Source organism: Myodes glareolus, chromosome 6 (assembly GCF_982192425.1).
Source record: "Myodes glareolus chromosome 6, mMyoGla1.1, whole genome shotgun sequence".
In the NCBI taxonomy this organism is placed as follows: Eukaryota; Metazoa; Chordata; class Mammalia; order Rodentia; family Cricetidae; genus Myodes; species Myodes glareolus.
Genome location: NC_142031.1, coordinates 97,117,241 through 97,137,111, shown reverse-complemented (window position 1 = coordinate 97,137,111; position 19,871 = coordinate 97,117,241). Strand labels below are relative to the sequence as shown.

The window sequence follows — 19,871 nt, the reverse complement described above, 5'->3', positions numbered from 1 at the left end:
TTTGCCTGTTACTGTAGTTGTGGGTGGAACTTTGGGGTATTTGCTTGTTACTCATTGGTGGTGGGTGGAGCTTTGGGGTATTTGTTACTGTGAGTTGTGGTAGGCAGAGCTGTGAGGTATTTGAGTTCATTTCTGTGGATCCGTTTGGAATTCCATGACTTTATAGCCATATCATTATGTTGTTAATAAAAAAAGCATCTTAAAATAATTTGACTTTAAATATTTGATTATATACAGACCTAGGTCTAAATTTTCTTTGCTGGTCTTCTAGAAACTGGATAGTTTTTCAAAATTTTTCCTTTGTATTTGTGACTTTTTTCTTTCTTTTTTCTTTTCTTCCTTCCTTTCTTTTTCTTTTTCTTTTTTTTTTTTTTTTTGAGGGAGAGAGGGAACAGCTGGTGTCCACAGCAAGGAAAAAGAGTGCTGTGTCGTGTGCATGGCTTTCAGGAAAAGCAAGAAGCGTGCATGAAGTCACAAAGATTGCACAGGGATTGGAAAGAGCCCAGGCTTTCCAATAGTACCACTGGTCTGTCACCACACAGGAATGCCGCCCCAGTATCCTTTACCTAACTTGTCACAAGTTTCAATTAATTCCTCCTGAACATAATGTGTGTTCTGTATAGTTGGGTACAACTTCTCTGAGTAAATGCTGAATCTTTCCTTTTAATGTTTTTCTCTGATGTGATTTCTTCTGATATTTGATGCCTTCTAGTGAATTTAGCCTTTCAAAAGCATGATTGAGAGGCAGTAACCAGTACAATGAAATCTTCACAAGGAGCATTCCAACAATCCTTACATGCTGTGCTAACATGGCAAGTTTCTGACCCCAACATATTCCAACAAATATTGACTGTTTCTGATTCATCTTACTGACTTCAGTGGCTCTTGCCTTGAAAATCTCTTCAGCTCAGCGGCTCCAGTTAGACCTTGTATCCTGAGCACCTCTGGTGTGGTGTATCTATTTCCCCAGGGCTGTGTGAGTTTGGAGAGTCCCACATTTCAGCTGTGGGTTTGACTGCAAGTAACTACCCGTGTATGGGAGATGGTTCCCAGAGCCGCTCAGGTCCATTTCCTTGTTATTTAACCTGCACAGGTTTTATTCCTAGTGTAGAAATCGAGAGCCAAATGCCATGGTCATACTGTGGTCTCAGCACTTGAGAAGTGGAACCAGGAGGATCAAGGCTAGCCTAGGCCACTTGAGATTCTGGTTAAGAAAAAAAAAGCAAAATATCAAAAAAAAAAAAAAAACAACCCACAAAAAAGTTGAGTTGAGAGAGGTCAAATAATTTGCCCAAGGTTGTATGGAAAGTATTAGAACTATGTATGACCTGCTCATGTAAGTTAACAGTGGGGTGAGTAGCAGGTTGACAGCTCTCTTAGAAGTACCTAGTTGTCTCAGTCAGGTGAACTGAAGTCTCTCTGCTTGTTGAATCAGGTTTTCAAGTAGCCCTAACTGACCTAGAACTTTCTATGTAGCCAAGGCTGCCCTTGGACTGGTTCTCTTGCACCATCTCTCAAGTATAGGGAAGGACTGCTGCTGTCACCCCTAACTTTAAACTTTTTGATGCATCATCTTTACATTGTTGCACTTAATTGTGTGGTTTCTTGTGAGTTTCAATTGTAGAAGTCGTGTTTTAATCTGGACACAATTCTAGCACTTAGGAGCTTGAGATAGGAGGATTGCTAGTTCAAAGTTAACCTGAGCTACATGGTAAGACCCTGTTGGGGGTGGCTGCTTGTTCGTTCCTGGTTGCCCAGAACCGAAATAATCACACAAAAACTATATTATTTAAATCACTACTTGGCTAATCGTTTAAGCGTATTGCTAGCTATCTCTTACATCGTTGGTTAACTCATTTCTATTAATCTGTGTATTGCCACGTGGCTGTGGCTTACTGGCAAGGTTCCAGTGTGTCTGCGGTAGTGGCTACATGGCTTCTCACTGACTCCGCCTTCTTTTCCCCAGCATTCAGTTTAGCTTTCCTGCCTAGCTCTATTCTGCTAAGCCACTGGTTGAAACAGCTTTATTCACTAACCAATAAAAGCAACACATAGACAAAAGGACTTCCCACACCAAGACCCTGTCACAAATAAATAAATAGGAGTGGCAGATTCTGAAGCCTGTTTGAATTTTAGAATTGGTTTTAGTTTTCATCCTGTAAGGCTCCTTATAAAGACTTCTGTGCCAGACTGATGCAGTCTTTCCTAAGTGTACTTTCCTTAAAACCTTTGAGATCTGGAGAAGTGATTTCTAATATAGGTGTCAAATCTTTCAAGGTGTTCATAATTTTAAGGGCTCTTTTGGTCTCCAGTGCCATTTAATCCCCTCTGCATTGGGTCATGTCTTTTTATTTTTTATTGCTGACTAAGTTGAAATTCACTTCTCTATCTGTAGATGAGTTAATCTCAGATTAGAACTAGGTGTTTAATATTCTAGGTTGTAGGTAGTTGTGTATACTCAGGGCAGGCTTTGTTATGTGTACACAATTTAGGATATGTCTAATTACTGGAATAAGACAAGTCTTCAGAAAATCAGAGATGCTATATATTCTGTGCAAGGGAGATGTTTCTCATTTCTGGAATATTGTGTATTTTTTAAATGAAGCTCTTAATTGCCTCAGTGTATTCATATGGTCAATAACTTGTACTTAACTAGGTTATAGGTTGGTGGTGACTGATGACTCACCTGGCCCTTTTAGCCTTCTCACTCTTCCGTTTTCTGTGTGCCTACGGACTAGTTTTCAACCATATCTCCCCACTTTCTAGCTAGAGTCAAACTGAGAAATGAGAGACATTGTGTTAAGGAACAAAGCTGGGAGCTTTCCTAGTTGAAAGATAGTAGCTCAGAAGTGTCCAGTCTAGGATTTAAAGTCTGGAAGAACTGAGGAAATGTTCTAGAGAACATTTCAATGAAAGGAGAAGCTGAAAAAAAAATCCCACCGGAGTCCATCTGCCTTTTGGTTGAAACAGAACACTTTTCTTTTAAAGATTTCTTATTTTTCTAGTTCAGTCCTTTGTTCTCAAAGGTTTTTCTAGCTGTGAAAAAATGTCAAAAGGAACTTAAAAAAAGTGTACAAATTAAGAAGTAAATTGTGCTCTGAGTCCTGTGTCCTATGATCTGGACACAGATCATTTAAAGTTAAGAGTGTTACTGACAAGTAAAAAATAGGCATAAGCCAGTCACAAAGGTGTTTGACAGAAAAGACAGGGTGATAAGCAGGGTCTCCCACAGTCTGGGAGAGTTAACACATTGGTTGGGGTGATAGGAGACAGGGTTATAGACCACAATTCCAAGTTAGGCTCTGTTCCCCGTGATTGAGACTGTTACTAGTGCTGTATTCAGGTATGTCTGAGTCAATTGGCTCTTGTAGGTTAACGTGAAAACTTGATCACTGTGTGTCTTACAGTTCTAGTGAGAAAATTCTGGCTCAAAATGTGATACTTTGGAATGTCCTTGCTCATGAGCCAAGTCTTGTCTTTCCACATTTAATTTTTCATTTGGGAGTCACATTTTTATTTGACAGTAAATTAGGCAAGTATCTGTAAAGTAGACCTAGCATGAAAGCATTCCCTCCCTAAGTGTCAATAGTCTTTATTGGCTTTCACAAGTTAGGTTAAGATTGAATTTTATTTTAAAAGTTTTTAATTAAGTAACTGTAGTAGCCACATACTACAGTCATATTTTGCGTAGTATTTGTACCAATATTTGGTTTTGTATCACATGAGTATTAAAACCTTTATTTTAAGCTTCAGATAGATTTTCTGACTTGAGTACATAGCAAAGCAGAAATGCTTTGTGGGATCTAGTTGGGCTGCCTAATTGTTCTGCTTCTTTGATGAAGTCCTTGTTCCATTTCTGAATCTGAGTTTCTTCCACACAAAAAAAGAATGTTCATAATGTCACCACTCATATAGTTAAATCTAGAAGGATACAGGGGTTAGATATTCACTTTACTGTGTTTGTTCAGTGAGTACTATACACCAGTACAAAAGGCCACACTTTTCCTAAGTTTTCTTAATGAATGATTCACATAGGCAGGAGGAATAAAAGAAGTAGAATTCAGAAGAATATGTACTTTGTAGTATCATCTAAATAAAGCCAAAAAATAGTTAAGACATGTTATGGTCATAGACATTAGAATCATGGCTGCCATTTAGAATGGGTAATCATTGTGAGGGGCATGCTGGAACCAGGAGGCTCTAGGGTTGCAAACAGTGCTCTGTCTTCATCTTGTACTTACTTCGTAAAAACTCATCAGATTGTATATGTAGGGCTTGTATATTTTCAGCAGATACTTTATCTTTTAATATTTTGTTAGCATATATTATGCATAATGGTCTTGTGACAATATTTTTTGTAAAAAAATTATTTATTATGTATGTAGTAGTCTGCCTGCATGCCAGAAGAGGGCACCAGATCTACTTAGAGATGGCTGTGAACCACCATGTGGGTGCTGGGAATTGAACTCAGGACCTTCGAAAGAGTAGCGAGTGCTCTTAACTTCTGAGCCATTTCCCCAGCCCCTCGTTATGACAGTTTTATGCGTGATTGTATGTTGATCCTATTCACCCCCATTACTCCCTTTTGTCCCCTTCCTATGCTGATTAATCTTCTCTTCCTAACGTCCAGTTCCTGTCTTGTTTTTCCAGTGTGTTCCTTAGGGTTGTTGACAGGAGTCTGTGTGAGAGGGTATTTCTAGGAGAGTGTGATCACCTTACCTGTGGCTACACCACTGAGGAAGAAAGTGTGTCTTCTTTTCCCAGGAGCCCTTAACTAACTAGAAATCCTCAGAGGAGCGTGGACGCTGTGAGCCCTACCTCCCATGACAGGATGTTGACAGGCCCAATCTTGTACAGGTGATCATGACTGCTGAGAGTTGGAGTGCCGTAGCTGTGTGCCCTGTGAGAACAGCACTGCACAGCACCACCCCGTCCTCCAGCCTTCCATCCTTTCTACTACTCTCCCTGTGATGTTCTCTGAGCCTTGGAGGGGATGATGTCAATATCCTGTTTGTGACTGAACATTTAGTCGTTGCTTGTTCCCAACACTTTGATCATTTATGCATCTCTGTAGTTAGTACTGCCGGCCTCAAAAAGAAACTTCTTTGACCAAAGCTGACAGCCAGCACTTAGGTGACTGCAGATTATGCCTGGGGTCTCTTGGCATTTCTTCTCCAGCTTTTAGACATCCCTCTTGCCATTGGGAGTGCCTATGTCTTCAGACTTAAAGGACTGAAAATGTATACCAAAACAACAGCAGCAGCAGCAGCACACACGCATACATACAGTAAAAGAAACAAGAAAGGGCTTATTGGGGATGTCACAAGAACTAGGTTTAAATCTCAGGTACCCCACTAAAAATCTGTGGTTTTACCCTCTCATCTCTCTCTCTGAGTCTTAGTGGTCATATCTGTAAAATAGCTTCCTGTATCAGTATCCATTGAGGCAAAACATGAAGGCATATTGACAGCTAGAGAAAATACTCTGGATATAAAGTGACATTACCTTTCTGTTGTGCTATTTCTTGTAATGTGACTTTTACCCAGAAAGGATATGAATTCAAAAGTGGTATTGAATGACATTTTGATCCACTGAACCACATTTGTTTGACTCTTTCCCCAAAGTGACTGTAGCATCTTATCTGACTGCCCCTCCCCCCACTTTAAAACTGAGCCTTTTAAGTAGTAGAAACGGAGCTTTCTATGTGTGCTGGTTACGATGCCAGGGATGTAACCGTGAACAGTACTGACAGCCCTTGTAAGATAAAAGAGAAATTGCTTGAAAGCAATAATTAAATGAGCTTCTCAAAATGGCGTTAAGAGGTCACTGGGAAGTAGGAGTGCAGGTCTGCAGCTGGTGCCTACACTTTGGACTCTGGTCATCTTGATGTGGGAATAGCCAGAGAGTTGCTTGTACCCAAACGTAGAAAACAGTATCAGATGGTTATTGCTTTGTGGACATTTTCTTGTCTTTATCCTCTGTTGGCCGTGTAGCCCCGATACCTTCTCAATCCCTACGAAAACTTCCACTTCCCTTCCTTCTTCAGCGTAACTCTTTGGAGGTTTCTAGACCTGTTTCTCTTGGATTGCAATCCCCAAGACTCTAGATAATTTAGATTGATTGACACACTCACAACCATAAAAAAACCAAAGAAAGACAATTGAAATCCTTAGAACTGAGTAATGTTACAATCAGATTTACATTTGTCTACAGTATGAGGAAAGGAACAGACATGTTGGCCATTTGACCAAGAATGAAAGAAAGGATGTCAATAGTGGTGTGAGCAAAAGATGAGTGTTTTGTCAAAGATGGTGGCAACAAAAGAATGATGGATTTAGGATTGGAGACAAAGGTACCAGGCCCCTTGATGACTTGAGGGAATCTAGAGAATGAGGGAAAGGGAAGAGTAAACTTGACTTGTAAATTTCTTGGTCAGTCATCTGGTGGAGAAAGATTGTGAGCAACAGAACACTAAGAGAAGGATGAGGATTAGGGTGTTGGTTTTGAGTGTGCTCTGGTGGATAGAACCACTAGACAGTCATGCTCATTGTCCAAGTGTTCAGCAAACTAGAGTGTGGGGCTCAGTGGAGAGGATGGTGCTCAGTATCCACAGTGAAAGATCACCATGAAGTTACAATGGAGAAAAGGAGCAGAAAGAGATAGATGCAAGAAGACAGCCAATGCCCAAGGAGTAGAATACCTCAGATTTAGAGGTCTTATGGTAGAGGAAGAGCAACCCCAGCTGGTAGAATATTGCGGCAGTAGTGTCACAAAAGTTGAGCGAGGCCTGAACTCCCAAGAGGGAGTGACGTGTAGAATATCCCTAAGAGGTAGACGAAAATGAGGGAAGCTGCCATTGGATGCAGCAGCGTGGAAGTGCTCTAGTTTTGATGTGATGTCAGGGACAAAAATAAAAAATAGCTGGTTGTGACTGACTGAAGAGGAGGTAGTGGTGAGGAACAGGCTGTGGATAGCCACCCGAACACCCTGGGTAGTCACTGTAGATGGGGCACGACTTACTTGAAGAGTCTTAGCAACCCACTTAGTAGTGTTTGCATCATCCATAAAGGGCTTTAGGAACTTAGCATTGGCCTTTGACCCCTAGTAGTTTTTCCTTGGTTAGGAATTAAGAGATTCTGAATATCAGAGACATCTTCCATTTAAGAATAAAATTGAATATTCAATCTGTTAACTTCTAGAGTTAGTGTTTTAATTAAAAAACGAATTACCTTTTCAGGAAAATAATTTTAAGCCTTGAAAATTATTCAAAGACTATTTCATCTCAAATCACTTAGAAATTCATTTTTTTTTTTTTAAATTACAGTGTTGCAGTAAGACCAGCATCTAAATAGGGATTGCATTTGGCAGTTACACATGCGTCCCAAACACAGCACTGTTCCTGTGGTTTCGGTTTTTTCCTTTATAAATAGAATTGTAATCGGTGTAGGTCAGAATTTCCCTGAGCCTGTTATAGTTAGCACTGGCCGCAACTTAGCCCTAAATAATGTGTGTAATGAATCTAATAACACTTAACAAGCATGCATACCATTCAATGGAAGCAAATAGGATTTGAATTAAAAATTACATAACATAGCAGGAAGGGCATATAGCAATTTAAAAAAGCTAAGTTAACACAGCTCTTTCTTTAGTCCTGTCATCAGAACAATTTGTACTTACAGTTAGAAGTCATACGGTCTTACACACCACTGCTGCCCGTTCACATACTGAATATACTGCAGACTGAGACAGTCTCTGGAAGAAAGCATTGCCATAGGGACGACTTCCAAAGTGTGGTCTGCCTGCTATGTCAGGCTCACTGCATTGACCAACATGGATGCCTTTTTACAGTGTAAAGACAAGCCATTAATTTAGGACTGTGGTTAAAACATACCCTGTCAAACATCAGCTTTTTGTCTTTATAGTCATTAGAAACAAGAATGGTCTGAGAAGTAGTCGTGGCCGAGAAAAGCCTAGGAGACGTAGCAACTAAATGTACTGTGGCGTCCTGATGGTCTCTGGCACAGAAGAACAACCTTGAGTAAAAACTAAGGCAATGTAAACAATGTATGCATTGTAATTAATACAAAGGCATTCATCTTGATTCCTATGGCCATCACATGTATGAAACTAATGTTATGATCCTCTACTAGGGGAATGTGGATACATGGTATATGAGGATTCTGTTCTGACCATTGCATTGTTTTCTAACAATCTAAACTATCAAAGGAAACATTTGTTAAAAAAAGAACATAGGAGCTTTTTTTTTTTTTTTAATAGCTATCTTTGGAAAATACAGCCTGCCACACTTTGTGACTCTATTTAAGTTTATGAACTTACTGGACCTCAGCAATGTTCCTGTCTTTTCATGTGCTGTGACAAAATGTCCAACCAGAGCAACTTAAGGAAGGGCTTGTTTCTGCTCACAGCTCCAGAACACAGTCCATCATGGTGGAGAAGTCTAGGCAGCAGGAGCTTGTAGGAGCCGGCCTCTGTTCACAGCCAGGAAGAAGAGCTATGATGCCTGTGCTCAGCTAACTTCCTCCTCCTTTTACCCCCGCCCTGCACTGTGTATGGCTGTGTATGCTTGTGCGAGAATATAACAGTGACACATTTTCCAAATTTTCTTTTTTTTTAAGTTGCTTCACTTTAAAATTTGAACAGTTTATTAAATAGAATTTCAGATTTCCAAATGTGCAGAGCAAATTAAATTTAAGTATCTGAAATTTCTTTCTCTTTGTGAAAATAACTTTTTAGATACTTTACTATATCAATGATACGTGTTTGTTAAGTTAAAAAAAAACAGCTTTCACTTAAACAGAATCTTTTCAGAACCTGACTAATTAAGTTGTCTAAACATTAACAGACTAACAGTAGTGGATTTTGCTGGTCATTCCATTTAGCACAGTGTGATCTCTCACCAGCAAATACTTGAGCTGTTTCCACTGCAAACACTGCAGTGAGAGATAGGCCTTGCCACCGAAGCCAGTGATGGTAGCCGTCATCAATAGCTGTTCTTCAGGAAGAGTTGCCTTCGTTTGGCCTGGTCCTCCCATGGCCAACTAATTTTAAACTAACCGGGAAGATGCATGGGGAACAATTGCGTGAGCGGTAGCAACTTGCTGAAGCTGTTTGCTAGGTTTACAGTACATGGAGTTTCCTTGTACTCTAAGGGGCACTGTGCAGTGCTTGGTTCCCAGTACTCGCCATTACTAGCGTGAGGGGGAGAAATGGGGACTGGCTTGTAAAAGAGCCCTGCTTTTGTTAGAGGTTACGCATTAGCCTTTCGTTTTTCATCAGCTCATATGCCCATTAGTCATAAATACTTGTAAACTTTCATTTTCTTTAGTGCTTAAATTTAATACTCTTAGATTTCACCAAAATTTATTGTTGAATAACTCTTGACTTTTTCTAGCAAAAAAATCATTTTACTTTGTTGCCTTTCTCTCCCCCCCCCCCCCCCTTGAAGATCTCAACATTGTAGCCAAGGCCTTGGACTTAGCTACACCTAGGCTGACCTCAAACATGAAACAATCTTCCTATCTTAGTTTCTCAAATGCTGGGATTACATGGTGAGCCAACATGTTCAATTTTTTTTTTTTTTCTGTTTGTAGTGGTAACGAAATACTCCCTTCTAATCTAAATGCTGTGGTTCTCAACCTATGGGTTGTGACCCCCTTAGGGGTTGAACAACCTTTTCACAGGGATCATATATCAGATATCCTGCATATCAGGTATTTACATTATGATTCATAGTAGTAGTAAAATTACAGTTATGAAATAGTAACAAAAATGATTTTATGGTTGGGGTCACTCTGACATGAGGACCTGTTTTAAAGAATAGCATTAGGTAGGTTGAGAGCCACTGTTATGATGGATAAGTAGAACAGTGTGTCTATTATGTCATTTTTTTTGCTTTAGTATTTTTTTTAATTTCACATCCTGACTGTAGCCTCCCCTCCCTCCTGTCTTTCCACTTCCTCCCCCTCCTCCCAATTTATCTCCCCCCACCCAATCCACCCATCCTCCATAATAGCTCAGAAAGGGCCAGGCCTCTCCTGGGTGTCCCCAAGGCATGGCATATCAAGCTGCCACAAGATCAAGCACCTGCTCTGTATTCAGTCTGGGCAAGGAATCCATGTGAGGAATAGGTTCCTAAGAGCCAGCCAAAGCACCGGGGACAGTCCTGCTCCCATCACCAGGGATCCCATGTATAGACCAAGTGCCACATATGCAGAGTGCCTAGGCTGGTCCCATGCAGGCTCCCTGGTTGTTGAGACTCTGTGAGTTCCCGTGAGCCAGGCTAGTAGTTTCTGTGAGTTTTCTTGCCATGTTCCTGATGTCCCTGTTCCTTCCTCCCTCTCCTCAGCAGAACTCCTGAGCTTGGCCCAGTGTTTTTCCTTGGCTCTCTGAATCTGCCTCCATCAGTCACTGAATGAAGGCTCTCCATGACAACCTAAGTAGTCACCAATTGGATCACAGCGGATGGCCTGCTCAGGCTGTGCATCCACTGCTGCCAGAAGTAGACTTCTGGAAGTTTTCCTTGCATCAACTCCCTAAAGGGTAAAGGCCCCCTTTCCAGTCATCTTTCTCAGCACCCCCCCCCCACCTGATCTCTCAATTTCTCATGCACCCTGTCCCCAGTTCAACCAGGAGATCTCCTCTATTATTTTCCTTTCCCAGGGAGATCCATGTATTCCCTCCTTGGGACCTTGCTTTAGAAAATGCTTTGTAGCAGAGTGTATTTTAACTTGCAAATTAATTTTTTCATTCTTTCCCCATTCTCATTCTCTCTCTCTCCCTCTCTCTCTCTCTCTCTCTCTCTTTCTCTTTCTCTTTCTCCATTCATCCTGCTTGTAGCTCAGGCTGGCTTGAACTTAGCTGCTGTTTATAGTTTATCCTGACTGAAAAACTGCTCTGCTCTGCTCACTTCAGGTAACCCGTGCTCGTGTTTGAACTTTGTGACAGTGTAGGATGAAGCCTAATTGAGGCTGGTAGGCAAACACTGATGAGTAGATGAACTGGAAGATGAAATTAAGTACCTCTTGCTCATGGAATAAAGACTGAATTGTTTTGTAGCCAGGAAGGGAAGGGACATTATCTGAGAAAAACTTTAGTCACAGCCTTAAATGACATATTTAAAAAATATTTTTTGTATAAAATTAAGACATGAAAATTTTAATCACAGTCATAATATCACGCGTGTAAGTAATAGAAAACTGAACAATAGTTTAGCGTTTTTAATGAGTTATGAACTCATATTTTTTTCATGTTGTTCTAGACAGAACCTAAGCAGCCACCATCCCTGTTCTGCAGACTGCGTCCAGACACGCCCTCGTTCTTGTGGAGTACTGTTGCTTCACTTGATGGCTTGTTTCTGCTCACCAGGCTTCTGTTTTGTTCTTCAGCTCCTGGTGACCCATCCTTTAAGGTTCATTTTTGAATTCTCTTTTTGAAGATACTATCAGATGTCCACTAGAGTTTATTATTTCCTTCTTTCTGAGACTGGAGCTTGCTTCTCTTGTGATTGAATTCTAGACAATAGGGTGTGATTCAGAAGACTTTGTCCCCTCACATCCTTAGGTTCTGTGCAGGGCGAACATGAACTAGGGTATGAGGAGCCTCAGTACGAGTGACCTCGATCCCTGAGTGTCTCTGTGGGAGGAGAAGGCTGCCCACCAACCCAGGGACTCCTGTAACTCTTCCGTATCATGGTGAATAGATTTAATTGTCAACTTGACACAATCTGGAATCCACTTCAAAAACGGTTTTAAAAGGGAGGAATTGTCTGGATTGGGTTAGCCCGTGGGCATGTCCATGAGGGATTTTTTTTAAAACAAGTTGAGGTGGCAGCACCAGTCATAGATTGGGTCCTGGACCAAACACAAAGAAAAGAGCAAACTGAACATTAACATGCATGTATTCCTTCTGCCCCAGCCTTTTACTGTGGATGTAATGTGACCAGCTGATTCTGGTTCCTGCTGCCTTGACTGCCACAGTGATGGGCCATCACTTGGGATTGTGGGCTGGAGTAAACTCCATCTCTTGTAGGCTGATCTTTGTCAGACTGTATCACAACAGCTGGAAAGGATGAAGACGCATGTCGAGATGCAAAGGCAGTGTTAGCCTTTACTTGTTCACTACTTGCCACCCTAGGGACACTTCCTTCAGGAGCACACTGCCGTGTCCATCCTGCAGTCCAGGATAGCTAGGAATATGGCCCAACACAAAACCATAAACTTCATTAGAACATTATAGGCTTTTTTTGTGATTTTTTTTTTTTTCGGGGTGGGGGATAACTCAGTTGTGCCAGTTTGAGTGTGAACTTTGTATGATATCCTACATTTAGTGTATGTCTGCTCTCTCAGTCTCTAGACTGGACACCCCAGATATATGCCCCAATTTCATCTGCTGTGGCTAGAGAAGCCAAAAGATTGGACTGCTTGTAGGACAAGTTTTTACTATTCTAGTTCACTTGGATTGCGTTTTTTTTTTTCGCCCCAGATTGTAAGATAGCTATTTGACATTTACTCTCTCTCTCTCTCTCTTTTTTAAAATATTTATTTATTATGTATACAATGTTCTATCTGCATGAATGCCTGCAGATCAGGAGAGGGTGCCAGATTTTACTACAGATGGTTGTGAGCCACCATGTGGTTGCTGGGTATCAAACTCAGGACCTCTGGATGAGCAGGCAGTCCTCTCAACCACTGAGCCATCTCTCCAGCCCTGGTATTTACTCTTAAAAAAAGAAAAGAAAAGTCCTATCCAAGTCCTTTTAACAATACAAACATTTGCTTGGAAAGAATAGGGGTGGGATATAATTAATTGAAAAATAAATTAATTCAACCTATGACCTAGCTCCATATGCAAAGTCTCAAAGTCCATATGCAAAAATGCAAGTAACGTGAGAAACTAAGACAGTGTTACTGCTAATCTTGCAGTAATGGCATGATGCCATACTCTGATGCTACCTGCTCAACCTCCAATGATCAGAAGGGCGGCAGGGGATGGGGGGGGGAAAAGAAAAATGCAGAAAACTTATGCAGAACTTTTTAATTTTAGCTCAATTTTTTGTGTTAGCCAAGGAAACCCTTTAGGGAGTATATCTCACAGGTAATACTTTCGTACCCTTTATAAAAGCCTTCGGAGAACTTGGCTTCCTTCCTGTTAGATGGTACATTCCATGAGAATTCCGAGGTCTTGTGTCTTAAGGCTGAAGCATTATCTGCAGTGTATAGCAGTAAGTTGCTGGCTACCGAGGAAGTGGCCTTTTGTGTATCCCCTTCCTTCCTTCCTTCCTTCCTTCCTTCCTTCCTTCCTTCCTTCCTTCCTTCCTTCCTTCCCTCCCTCCCTCCCTCCCTCCCTCCCTCCCTCCCTTTCCTTCCTTTCCTTCCTTTCCTTCCTTTCCTTCCTTTCCTTCCTTTCCTTCCTTTCTTTTGTTTTTCGGGACAGGGTTTCTCTGTAGGTTTAGAACTTGTCCTGGAACTAGCTCTTGTAGACCAGGCTGACCTCAAACTCACAGAGATCCGCCTGCCTCTGCCTCCCGTGTATCCTCTGTCTTGTCCCTCACTACCATTCTGGTGTTTTCCATCCTGTGAGAATGAATACAAATCCAGTAACTCCAGCACTAGCTGGCACTCCTTTGCTACTTACCCACTTCCTTAGTTTCTTGTTCCATGTAGTTTCTATACTGGTGCCTGGCAGTCCTGTGGGCTTTAGAGTAGTCTAACTTTGTAGAAGAATATGTGCTGAATTTGCTTTTGTGACGATCCCAGGTGATTAGGGATACTGATGTTAGAGAAAAACTGCATTGTTTGTTTAAATGTAGCCTTTGCATTAGTCATGTTGGTTAACTGTCTGAAGGATAGTTTACTTTTTTGCAAGTACTTATTTTAAACAAAGTATAACATACTTATTTGTGGCAGTCTCAGATTTAGTAACTTTTTTGGACATTGTAGTTTCACTTAAGTACATTGATTCCACTTGTTTCTGCCAATTTTAGAATGTGTGTTTTGTTTGATGTAGGGTTTCCCTTCAATAGCCAAGATGATCTTGTACTTAATTTCTCTTGTCTCTGCCTCCTAAGTGCTGGGATTGCAGGTGTTGCCCCAACACCTGTCCCTGGCTGTGTCTTTATTAAACAATCCTTAATTCATCTGGTAAACCTCCATCTAAGCTGGGCTTTGCTTTATTGGTCTTAAAATTTCTCTGTTTATTTTTTCCTTTTCTTTTTTAGTGGGTTGTCAACATCATCTTTACAAACCCATTTCTTTCAATTTTAAAAAGGTTTTAGGTGTGTGTTTAGGGATGGGACGTATGTGCATGTGAGTGCCATGCCCTTCGAGGCCAGAAGAAGACACGAATCTCCTGAAACTGGAGTGGCTGTAAACTCTTCCACATGGCTGTCGGCAACTGAACTTACCTCTTCTACAAAGAGCAGCCATACACTTCCTTAATCACGGAACCATCTTTCCAACCCTGACCCTCTACCCGGCCCCATTTGTAACTGATGAGGTAGAGACCATGTGTTTCTCATTGTCTGCACCATGAAGTCTTCATTTCATAATCTAGAATTCCTGCTGCACTAATTTGAAGTACTGTATTGGAAAGAACACAAGCTTTGGAGTTAAATGTATGTGGGTTTATGTCTGAGTCGCTACCTTCTGGTTATGCCGTCTAGATATTTCAATGCTTTTTGAGGTCGTGTTTAACAACAAAGGAGAATGCTTTAGCTATCTCGCAGAATTGTGAGGATTGAGGTGCAAAATGTGAAATAGTTTATGCTAGCTTTCTCTTGTCTTCTAATGACTTCTGAAAAAGACCCATTTTCAAAGCACTCAATTTAAATAGAGCCAGGTAGTTGAGGAGGAGATCAGATGGAGGAGGGCTTACCTGACTCCAAGTCCTTTCCTATTGCCAGCATTTTGTGTTTGTGACTTTTAAGTAAGACATTCTCATATCTGTACAAAGAGGGAAGGAAACTGTCAAAACTGAGCCTGTGTTCCTGACGCCTCAAGTGTGATGTCAAGGGCTTGCCCTATGTTTCAGGTGATGCTCTCTGATACCTGGAGGGGAGAGGCCCACAAATGGACAAGCTGGGTTTAGGGAAGGGCAGCTCTAGTCAGAACTGCTAGCTTTTTGTTCACACATGAGTTTTCATGGGCTTGTTAAATGAAGGGTTCCATGACCATTATCTGTAATGCCTCTTTGAGCAGATGTTTCCATAGTGAATTTATAGGCTGCATGGTTTTTAAATTGACTGAATTTTCAGAGATGTGTCTCATAATATCTTAATGATTACACTGTATTGCTTTGAAAACTACTGCCTTTGCCTACCAAATGGAAGTTATACTTATGACAAATACTTTAAAAAATTTTATTACTGTTAGTTGGTTTTCTTCAGGCCTCGGAGCTTTTGTTACCAAATGAATATTTTTATAGGCCTTCACATTAATTTTTTTATTTATGTTTTTATTTGTTAGTGATGAGAACATGTTACATGAAACACTTGAAAATAGATGGATAGAGTTCTGGTCATTCTCCGTCTGCTCCTTATTTTTATTTTTGCTAGTCTAAGGAAAAATAAAAAGGGTCACAGATGTAATCCTTTAATAGCAAAGCAGGCGTTCCAGATAGTAACCCTGTTATTATTTGTACAAAATATAGTTTGTACATGAGCCAGCGAAACCCAGTCATTGTTTTTTCAGAAAAAGCCAGAGAAAAAGTATTTTGTAACTGTTGCAGAGAATTTCATGGCTGGTAGAATTCAATCTGATTTGCTTTGGATAAAAATGGATAGCTCCATCTAAATTACAAAATACCATGCAAGTATCATGGCATCACAAAGATGTTGAAAGAAAGTCTAATACAAGGATACAAATAATACAATGACATGATCTATTTCTGAGCAGGAGAGTTCTTGTTTCTACTTTTTCTTTAATACTTTTTCAGTGTTTTTCAAATTTCCCAATTGAGAGTTTTTTGAACAACAAATGCATATGGTATATCTCTGGTTCTGCCTTGTTGCTCTGGCCTGGTGCCTACATGACACGGGTCCTCCAGTCCTAAGGTGACTTTAGATGGCTCCCAGCAGCAGGGCTTTGAGACAGCTAGTGAGTGTTTCTCTAAGGAGGAGTTCTTTGTGTCTTTCTGGTTACAGAGTCCCTGCCTGATACAAGTTAGGGATTTTCTCATCAAGAAAAAAAATACATGTACCTGTCTTTGCATCCAGTTCTAGGTATCATATCCTTAGATATATCTAGGCTGAGTCACTCTGCCGTGAGAATAGATTAAAAGAGAGGTATATTCATTTTGCTTGTGTCTGTTAACATGAATGTTTGCTGTCTTTGTCTTTTGTTTGTTTGTTTGTTTCTTGATACAGAGTTTCTCTGTAGCTTTGGAGCCTGTCCTGGAACTAGCTCTTGTAGATCAGGGTGGCCTTGAACTCACAGAGATCTACGTGCCTTTGCCTCCTGAGTGCTGGGATTAAAGCGTGCACCACCACCGCCCTGCTATGTCTTTGTTTTACTTGAAATGTTGTTTGTTTAGTTAGCATAACCTGTATCTTAAACATCTTTTATTAAGGGCAGTAGAGCCCTCGAAGCAGTGTAGTCAATCGGCTTGTTGTTTGAAGAAGTGTCATTTCATGAGGGAAGCAACTTATTCTTTGTCTCTCCTGTGAGTTGTTAGGTATCCTGCCGACTCAGTGAAATCAGTAGTTCGTGTCTGGAAAAAAGAAAAAAAGACCAAAGCCTGAATATCAGCTTTTGCATATCTAAAACATTGGATCAATGTCTTCTAATACCATGTGATTCAAATTTCATACTTTCCATTAGTGACTAATACTATTCTTTGTTTGTTTGTATGTTTGTTTTTTTTCAAGACAAGGTTTCCCTGTATAGCCCTGGCTGTCCTGGAATTCACTATGTAGACCAGGCTGGCCTCGAACTCATAGATCCACCTGTCTTTGCCTCCTGAGTGTTGGGATTAAAAGTGTGCACCACCCTGGCCTAGCTTTCTTAATACTACTCTTAAAATGTGTATCAGTGATAGTGATAGGATATTCAGATCCTCAATTAAAGAAATTCTGACTTTTGAGTTTCACTTTAAAGTATTTTTGGGGATTTTGTTATTATTATATAAAAACCATGTTCTTTGCACCGCTTCGAAAATAAGCAATCATAGTCACTACACATGGACAGCTATTAGTAGTGTTTTGAGTATCTGATCTTTCTTCCTATCAGTGATGCTACTTTACTTTTTGGTCTCCCTTTATTCTCTGGTTTTATTTTGCATATTTTAGCTTTTATGTTACCGAATACTGGTACAGAATGATGAAGTGCATTTTTGTACACACATGATGTACTCTAATGATATTCATGCCCCGTTCTGCACTTATGTTTCCTTTGCCTGACTCTTCTCTTCCCTGGTGAATTAAAAACAAAAGGAAAGGACATGACTGCTCCTAGGTATGGTGGAGGAGAAAATTTATTCTACATAAAAGGAAGAGCACAGCCAGAGGCAGAGACATCTGGGAGAGTCCAGAGTGGGCATGACCCTGAGCCATGTGGAGAATGGTAGATGGAAAAGGAGAGGGAGAGACTGAGACAAGGTACAGCAGCCAGGGTGTCCAAAGAAGAGATAAAAGGACCAGGTAACCTAGATGGTTGGGTTATATATAGAAGGGCAGCTAGGGAAGGGAAGCCCAGCCCCAGGGCTGGAGAATTCAGGGTAGAGGGCAGGTATGCCAGCCAGGAGAGCCCCCTAACAGGTAGGGAAGGGATTGTGCGAGAACCTGGCTGCCAGGTCTCCTTTGATATGTAAAATAGACACTTCAGCCAATTGTCCCAGGTTTGAAACCTAACACCTGGAAGCTCCTCTTCTGCCTTAACCCTCCCAGACTCACAAATATCTGTATTTATAGCTTCTGAGGTGGTAGTTCTTTATTTAACAGCTCATAATTTCTCTTTTCCCTCGGGATTTGTGATCTACAGAGTAGAGCTGGCTAGAATTATTCCTGTGTTGGTAATCCACCATTTGATCTTCTTGTTTTTAGATGTAATTACATACCGCACAGTTAAGGTTATGTATGCTTATAAAGTTTGCTAGTCACTGGCTTATAGAGTTGTGCCGCCTCCACCACTGTCCTTTAAGTTCCCCAAATAAATTTGAACTCATAGTCACTTTCTGTTTCCTGAAACCTCTGCCTTTGCAGGCAGCCCACCTGTTGTTGTCTGTCTTTGGAGCTTCGCCTATTCTAGACAGTTCATAGAAACAAAATTCTGGTGTCCATGAATCTTTGACTGACATCTTTCACTTTAGCAGGATGTTTTTGGAGCCAGTCTACATGGTAGCACGTAGCAGTATTTATTCCTGCTGTGGTTCTGTAGTACTCGCTGACAGATATACTCCATTGCTACCCACTCAGTAAGTGACGAACGTCTGTGTGACTCCCACTGTCTATGTCATTAGCAGTGAGCCTTCAGCTGTAATTGACTGTGTACGGATGTGCGCCTTCATTTCACTTGATGTCTCTGAGGGCTAGAGTTCCTGGGCCATGTTGTAACTCTATGGCTAACATTGTGAGGGCTGTAATAAGTAATTGGAAAAGGAAGGTAGTCTTTTAAATACTGGCTAGGTGGCATCTTGGCTACCCTAATAATCCTTTCTGAGACGGTTTCACATTGGTCATGTTCCGCTCGGCGTGGGTGTATGTGGTTTTAACTTTTAGGTCTTAGAAATCTTTTTGTAATAACAGGAAATTGTTGAAGTACAGTGCTTTTGCCATTTACACAGAAAAATATTGGTGACATTTCATTAAAAATCTTACATAGTGTTTGAAATAATTTGAAAACAACAGAATCCAACAGAGATCCAAAGACTTCAGTGAAGTTTCTTTAGGATCTACCAGTCACCCCTGCTCCACCTGTGATGTTGCCCATAAGGATGGCAGTACCAGCTTCTCTCTGACTTTGCCCCAGTTTAACTGTGACTGTCCCTCCTCTAGGCCCAGGCCCTGCTTGTGTCTTAATTCTTTTTCAGTGGCTCACTTATCTGTGGTCTCCTTAATGGTCACCCTGTCATAGCTGGCTATTTCCTCTTAGGTACAAGTTGGGTCCTACCTTCCCACTCCTCACTTTCTTCATTGGGTGTCTGCTGAGACACTGGGCCATGAGACCAAATATTTTTAAAGCCTAGTGGCTTTAATTCCAGCTTCAGATACACAGTTCCACAGACGGACAGACTGCCTAGTTCCCTGAACTTGGCATCTACAGTCTACAGTCTTCCTCTTCTCCTGGGATTGCACTCCACCACACCCAGTATGAGGGGTGGATCCAACCTCGTGCTCCACGTAGAGCCTGAAGATGGTTAGCAATCAGATTGGAAACTGATTGCTGCTTGTTTTCTTTTCAAATGCTTGAAATAACTTGGCATTTTTTTTTGTTTTTTTCTGTTTCTCAATTAACATGGCTATATTGATTAAGAATTGAAAGTAAACAGGAGTGCAGTTATGTTCCCATTCTGTTTTGCTCACATTTTAAACAGTTGTAGGAAACTGTTAAAACAGTTACCTGTAGGCGTCACCTCTCCCTCTCCCGACACTCCCTTCTCTGCTTCCTCAATCCTACATCACCCCCCCCCCCGACTTTCTCTTATCTCAGTCTATCTTTTGTTTTCACGACCTCATATTGTGTAAATAGGATTTTTGCTACACACTGATGCATCTCTCAGTCACTTAGTATCTTGAACTTTGGATGTTTTTGCCTCTTCTTCTCTGGAGTGTTTGGAATATTGGTATGCTCCACCATCCCTGGTTTATGTGTTGTTGGGGATAGATAGGACTTTGTGTATTCTAGGCAGCACCCTCTCCA

General features: G+C 41.0%; 1 protein-coding gene across 6 annotated transcripts in view; it reads left to right on the top strand.

Annotated features, from left to right (window-relative positions):
* Window positions 1-19,871, top strand: part of Lclat1 (lysocardiolipin acyltransferase 1) — a 122,154-nt gene that overhangs the window by 23,252 nt on the left and 79,031 nt on the right. The window contains exon 1 of one of the 6 annotated variants that reach the window (XM_048416140.3): window positions 11,410-11,428. The exons of the other annotated variants lie outside the window; for them this stretch is intronic. The gene's annotated coding sequence lies outside the window, so the exon portion shown is untranslated. Of the gene's footprint in view, window positions 1-11,409; window positions 11,429-19,871 lie in introns of those variants that run through there. 6 annotated transcript variants of the gene reach the window in all.